Raw genomic sequence first — 7,500 nt, 5'->3', positions numbered from 1 at the left:
GGACACGTTGCTATTGTAGTAGTTTGTGAAATTAGATGATCAATGCATCTAAACATGCAACAGGTGATAGGACAGATACTTTTCAATTCTTTGAGGAAAACGGAGGAAAAACTAGTTTGAATAATTAGAAATAAACACACACACATTATTGGCATTATATTACCAATGCATCTAAAGACTAGTTTGAATAATTACACAGAAATAAACACACACACATTATTGGCATTATATTACCAATGCATCTAAAGACTAGTTTGAATAATTACACAGAAATAAACACACACACATTATTGGCATTATATTACCAATGCATCTAAAGACTAGTTTGAATAATTACACAGAAATAAACACACACACATTATTGGCATTATATTACCGAGGCAACGGAACATGTCATGGTTGCTAGGCTAAGGGATCTTTAGGCTGAACTGTAATTAGCGGAGCCTCAACTCCAGCAGAGGGAAACTTCACAGTAACAACACTTTTCTTACTAGTACCTGACTTTACTGATAACAGCTTTATTTAGGAAAGTTTAACTTACTACAGTGTGACTGTGATCTGTGTTTGTCCTATATCTGCCCACAGCTACTGTATAGAGGACAGTGTAACTTACTACAGTATAACTGTGATCTGTGTTTGTCCTAGTCTGCCCACAGCTACTGGATCAGAGGCTTTAACTGTACTGTAGAGTGCCTAGTCTTAGGGAAACTACTGTACAGTTTTCTTACTGTATCTGTGTTTGTCCTAGTCTACCCACAGCTACTGTATAGAGGACAGTTTAACTTACTGTGATCTGTGTTTGTCCTAGTTTACCCACAGCTACTGTATAGAGGACAGTTTAACTTACTGTGATCTGTGTTTGTCCTAGTCTACCCACAGCTACTGTATAGAGGACAGTTTAACTTACTGTGATCTGTGTTTGTCCTAGTCTACCCACAGCTACTGTATAGAGGACAGTTTAACTTACTGTGATCTGTGTTTGTCCTAGTTTACCCACAGCTACTGTATAGAGGACAGTTTAACTTACTGTGATCTGTGTTTGTCCTAGTCTACCCACAGCTACTGTATAGAGGACAGTTTAACTTACTACAGTGTGACTGTGATCTGTGTTTGTCCTAGTTTACCCACAGCTACTGTATAGAGGACAGTTTAACTTACTGTGATCTGTGTTTGTCCTAGTCTGCCCACAGCTACTGTATAGAGGACAGTTTAACTTACTGTGATCTGTGTTTGTCCTAGTCTACCCACAGCTACTGTATAGAGGACAGTTTAACTTACTGTGATCTGTGTTTGTCCTAGTTTACCCACAGCTACTGTATAGAGGACAGTGTAACTTACTACAGTATGACTGTGATCTGTGTTTGTCCTAGTCTACCCACAACTACTGTATAGAGGACACTTTAACTTACTGTGATCAGTGTTTGTCCTAGTCTACCCACAACTACGTTAGGATGAGAACTTTAAGTTGCTCTGAATGACTAATCAAAATGTAGTTAGAACAATAACATGTACGCTACAGTTTCAGTGAGGCTACCGATGCATCTGCATTCAACAGAAAGCTTCACGGTGTATGTTCCCAGGGGTAACCCCAAGAAACCCCAAACCCTCCTCTCCTTGAAATACCCCTTCAACACGATTAGTTACGCCGGCTCACTTTCACTGCCTCCATGCTCTGACCCAAGCGTGAGACAGTCAGACAGTAAACCTGTAAAGTTAAACTGGAGCCGATGGAGATTATTCCCGGTAGGCAGATCAGAGGACGTAGGAGAAGGAATGAAAACGGAGAAGAGCTCTCTTTCTCTCTCCCCTTTTTTTCTCTCTCCGTGCTTGTGTCAGAAAACAAAGTGAATCAGAAAGAATAGTCATGTTTCTTTAAAAAGGACGTACAGAGGATACTATATAATGTCATCATAGACTGATCTACAACAGACTATGTCCTTATAGAGGATACTATATAATGTCATCATAGAGCTGATCTACAACAGACTGGTAGAACTATGTCCTTATAGAGAACACTCTGCACTGTGCTGGACAAAACTGGTAGAACACCTTATAAGGATACCTAATGTCATTGAGTTGCATCCCCTATGTCTTTTTGCCCTCAGTTCGTACTATATAATGTCATCATAGAGCTGATCATGGACTCCACAAGGTGTAGAAAGCTAGAGGATACATAATGTTTCCACGGGGATTCTGGTCCATGTTGACTCCACAAGGTGTGGAAAAACATTAAGCATCCCACGGGATGCTGGTCCATGTTGACTCCACAAGGTGTAGAAAGCATCCCACGGGGATGCTGGTCCATGTTGACTCCACAAGGTGTAGAAAGCATCCCACAGGGGATGCTGGTCCATGTTGACTCCACAAGGTGTAGAAAGCATCCCACAGGGGATGCTGGTCCATGTTGACTCCACAAGGTGTAGAAAGCATCCCACAGGGATGCTGGTCCATGTTGACTCCACAAGGTGTAGAAAGCGTCCCACAGGGATGCTGGTCCATGTTGACTCCACAAGGTGTAGAAAGCGTCCCACAGGGATGCTGGTCCATGTTGACTCCACAAGGTGTAGAAAGCGTTCCACAGGGATGCTGGTCCATGTTGACTCCACAAGGTGTAGAAAGCGTTCCCACAGGGATGCTGGTCCATGTTGACTCCACAAGGTGTAGAAAGCGTTCCCACAGGGATGCTGGTCCATGTTGACTCCACAAGGTGTAGAAAGCGTCCCACAGGGATTCTGGTCCATGTTGACTCCACAAGGTGTAGAAAGCGTCCCACAGGGGATGCTGGTCCATGTTGACTCCACAAGGTGTAGAAAGCATCCCACGGGGATGCTGGTCCATGTTGACTCCACAAGGTGTAGAAAGCATCCCACGGGGATTCTGGTCCATGTTGACTCCACAAGGTGTAGAAGCGTCCCACGGGGATGCTGGTCCATGTTGACTCCACAAGGTGTAGAAGCGTCCCACAGGGATGCTGGGTCCATGTTGACTCCACAAGGTGTAGAAAGCGTCCCACAGGGATTCTGGTCCATGTTGACTCCACAAGGTGTAGAAAGCGTCCCACAGGGATTCTGGTCCATGTTGACTCCACAAGGTGTAGAAAGCGTCCCACAGGGATTCTGGTCCATGTTGACTCCACAAGGTGTAGAAGCGTCCCACAGGGATTCTGGTCCATGTTGACTCCACAAGGTGTAGAAGCGTCCCACAGGGATTCTGGTCCATGTTGACTCCACAAGGTGTAGAAAGCGTCCCACAGGGATTCTGGTCCATGTTGACTCCACAAGGTGTGGAAAGCGTCCCACAGGGATTCTGGTCCATGTTGACTCCACAAGGTGTAGAAAGCGTCCCACAGGGGATTCTGGTCCATGTTGACTCCACAAGGTGTAGAAGCGTCCCACAGGGATTCTGGTCCATGTTGACTCCACAAGGTGTAGAAGCGTCCCACAGGGATTCTGGTCCATGTTGACTCCACAAGGTGTAGAAGCGTCCCACAGGGATTCTGGTCCATGTTGACTCCACAAGGTGTAGAAGCGTCCCACAGGGATTCTGGTCCATGTTGACTCCACAAGGTGTGGAAGCGTCCCACAGGGATTCTGGTCCATGTTGACTCCACAAGGTGTAGAAAGCGTCCCACAGGGATTCTGGTCCATGTTGACTCCACAAGGTGTAGAAGCTTCCCACAGGGATTCTGGTCCATGTTGACTCCACAAGGTGTAGAAGCGTCCCACAGGGATTCTGGTCCATGTTGACTCCACAAGGTGTAGAAAGCGTCCCACAGGGATTCTGGTCCATGTTGACTCTACAAGGTGTAGAAAGCGTCCCACAGGGATGCTGGTCCATGTTGACTCCACAAGGTGTGGAAAGCGTCCCACAGGGATTCTGGTCCATGTTGACTCCACAAGGTGTGGAAAGCGTCCCACAGGGATTCTGGTCCATGTTGACTCTACAAGGTGTGGAAAGCGTCCCACAGGGATGCTGGTCCATGTTGACTCCACAAGGTGTGGAAAGCGTCCCACAGGGATTCTGGTCCATGTTGACTCCACAAGGTGTGGAAAGCGTTCCACAGGGATGCTGGTCCATGTTGACTCCAATGCTTCCCACAGTTGTGTCAATTTGGCTGTATGTCATTTGGGTGGTGGACCATTCTTGATACACACGGGAAACTGGTGAGCGTGAAAACCCCAGCAGCGTTGCAGTTCTTGACACAAACCGGTGCGCCTGGCACCTACTACCATAACATGTTCAAAGGCACTTTGATTTTGTCTTGCCCATTCACACTCTGAATGACACATATACACAATCCCTATCTCACCTGTCTCAAGGCTTAAAAATCCTTCTTTAACCTGTCTCCTCCCCTTCATCTACACTGATTGAAGTGGATTTAAGAAGTGACATCAATATGGGATCATAGCTTTCACCTGGATTCACCTGGTCAGTCTGTGTCATGGAAAGAGCAGGTTTTTAATGTTTGGTATACTCAGTGTACATCTCCACTCAATGTTGGAGAGAGCTAGCTGTACCTGTAGCCTGTAGAGAGTAGCTACCTGTAGCCTGTAGAGAGAGTAGCTACCTGTAGCCTGTAGAGAGAGTAGCTACCTGTAGCCTGTAGAGAGAGTAGCTACCTGTAGCCTGTAAAGAGAGTAGCTACCTATAGCCTGTATTGAGAGTAGCTACCTGTAGCCTGTAAAGAGAGTAGCTACCTGTAGCCTAATAATCCACAGTTTACAATTGGCTCATTAATCCCCCTCCTCTCCCCTGTAACTATTCCCCAGGTCGTTGCTGCAAATGAGAACATGTTCTCAGTCAACTTAATAAAAATAAAATAAAAAATAAAATAAAAAAAGAGAGTAGCTACCTTCAGCATGTAAAGAGAGTAGCTAGCTGTAGCTACCTGTAGCCTGTAAAGAGAGTAGCTAGCTGTAGCTACCTGTAGCCTGTAAAGAGAGTAGCTGCCTGTAGAGAGTAGCTAGCTGTAGCCCTGTAGCCTGCAGAGAGAGTAGCTAGCCTGTAGCCTGCAGAGAGAGTAGCTACCTGTAGCCTGCAGAGAGAGCTAGCTACCTGTAGCCTGTAGAGAGAGCTAGCTACCTGTAGCCTGTAGAGAGAGTAGCTACCTGTAGCCTGTAGAGAGAGTAGCTACCTGTAGCCTGTAGAGAGAGTACCTGTAGCCTGTAGAGAGAGTAGCTACCTGTAGCCTGTAGAGGTAGCTACCTGTAGCCTGTAAAGAGAGTAGCTACCTGTAGCCCTGTAGCCTGTAAGAAGAGTGTCTACCTGTAGCCTGTAATTGAAGAGGCTAATCTATGAGTGTGGCTAATTGTAAGGCTATTCTATGAGTGTGGCTAACTGTAAGGCTAACCTATGAGTGTGGCTAACTGTAAGGCTAACCTATGAGTGTGGCTAATTGTAAGGCTATTCAATGTAATTGTAAGGCTATTCTATGAGTGTGGCTAATTGTAAGGCTATTCTATGAGTGTGGCTAATTGTAATGGGCTATTCTATTCTATGAGTGTGGCTAATTGTAAGGCTAATCTATGCGTGTGGCTAACTGTAAGGCTATTCTATGGATGTGGCTAATTGTAAGGCTAATCTATGAGTGTGGCTAATTGTAAGGCTTATCTATGAGTGTGGCTAACTGTACGGCTAATCTATTGATGTGGATAATTGTAATTGTCTGAGTCTAATGTACATCCCAAATGGTACCCTATTCCCTATATAGTGCACTACTTTAGACCAGAGATTTTTTTTCAGAGCCCTATTCCCTATATAGAACACTACTATAGACCAGAGTCCTGTTCCCTGTATAGAAAACTACTATAGACCAGAGTCCTATTCCCTATATAGAACACTACTATAGACCAGAGCCCTATTCCCTATATAGAACACTACTATAGACCAGAGCCCTATTCCCTATATAGTACACTACTTTAGACCAGATATATATTCCCTATATAGTACACTACTATAGACCAGAGTCCTATTCCCTATATAGAACACTACTATAGACCAGAGCCCTATTCCCTATATAGAACACTACTATAGACCAGATATATATTCCCTATATAGTACACTACTTTAGACCAGATATATATTCCCTATATAGTACACTACTTTAGACCAGATATATATTCCCTATATAGTACACTACTATAGACCAGAGTCCTATTCCCTATATAGAACACTACTATAGACCAGAGCCCTATTCCCTATATAGTACACTACTATAGACCAGGGCCCTATTCCCTATATACAACACTACTATAGACCAGAGCCCTATTCCCTATATAGTACACTACTTTTCACCAGAGCCCTATAGGTCATATGCCATTTGGGAGTCAGACTAAAAACCATCAAAAACACACACACCAGACACTAGTCTGTGTTGATATGTAAACAGAGCAACAAGCTCTCACAGTCTCGCTGCAGAATCACACGTTTGTTCATAAACGTCTGATGTCATAGGTTTAGTTGAGGCATTAATTCTGAGTGGTTAAGGTTTGGGTGTAAATCCATGGAACACGAGACCTTCGGAGACGCAGCTCACGGCCTGAACCTATCTGCCATTAGAGATGGGAATTTCACGGGGACCTCACAGTATGATATTATCGCGATACGATACGTTTTGCGATTCTCACGATTCTATGTTCGATCTTAATTTGAGCCAGTTTGCTACAGCAGGAAAATAATTCTGCTGCAACAGGAAATGTGGATTATTATGTGGATTATAGTTCATGGACATGTTTTGGTCGGGGTTGATACGATACGTTATTGCAAATCAAGTCTGACATTTTAAGGTGGAAATACCAAACTTTAAAAGCCTTTCTGCTCAACTACAAGTTAGTGCCAGGTACAGCTGACTAGTGCCAGGTACAGCCGACTAGTGCCAGGTACAGCCGACTAGTGCCAGGTACAGCTGACTAGTGCCAGGTACAGCTGACTAGTGTTAGGTACAGCTGACTAGTGCCAGGTACAGCCGACTAGTGCCAGGTACAGCCGACTAGTGCCAGGTACAGCCGACTAGTGCCAGGTACAGCCGACTAGTGCCAGGTACAGCCGACTAGTGCCAGGTACAGCCGACTAGTGCCAGGTACAGCCGACTAGTGCCAGGTACAGCCGACTAGTGCCAGGTACAGCCGACTAGTGCCAGGTACAGCCGACTAGTGCCAGGTACAGCCGACTAGTGCCAGGTACAGCTGACTAGTGCCAGGTACAGCCGACTAGTGCCAGGTACAGCCGACTAGTGCCAGGTACAGCCGACTAGTGCCAGGTACAGCCGACTAGTGCCAGGTACAGCTGACTAGTGCCAGGTACAGCTGACTAGTGTTAGGTACAGCTGACTGAGTGCCAGGTACAGCCGACTAGTGCCAGGTACAGCTGACTAGTGCCAGGTACAGCTGACTAGTGCCAGGTACAGCCGACTAGTGCCAGGTACAGCTGACTAGTGCCAGGTACAGCCGACTAGTGCCAGGTACAGCTGACTAGTGCCAGGTACAGCCGACTAGTGCCAGG

General features: G+C 45.6%; 1 pseudogene; it reads left to right on the top strand.

Annotated features, from left to right (window-relative positions):
• The window catches only part of LOC112241139, a 26,441-nt pseudogene that overhangs the window by 787 nt on the left and 18,154 nt on the right, over positions 1-7,500 (top strand).

Source organism: Oncorhynchus tshawytscha, unplaced genomic scaffold (assembly GCF_018296145.1).
Source record: "Oncorhynchus tshawytscha isolate Ot180627B unplaced genomic scaffold, Otsh_v2.0 Un_contig_3338_pilon_pilon, whole genome shotgun sequence".
Taxonomy (NCBI): Eukaryota; Metazoa; Chordata; class Actinopteri; order Salmoniformes; family Salmonidae; genus Oncorhynchus; species Oncorhynchus tshawytscha.
Note: the sequence above shows the minus strand (reverse complement) of the source record. Positions and strands in the feature narration are given on the sequence as shown.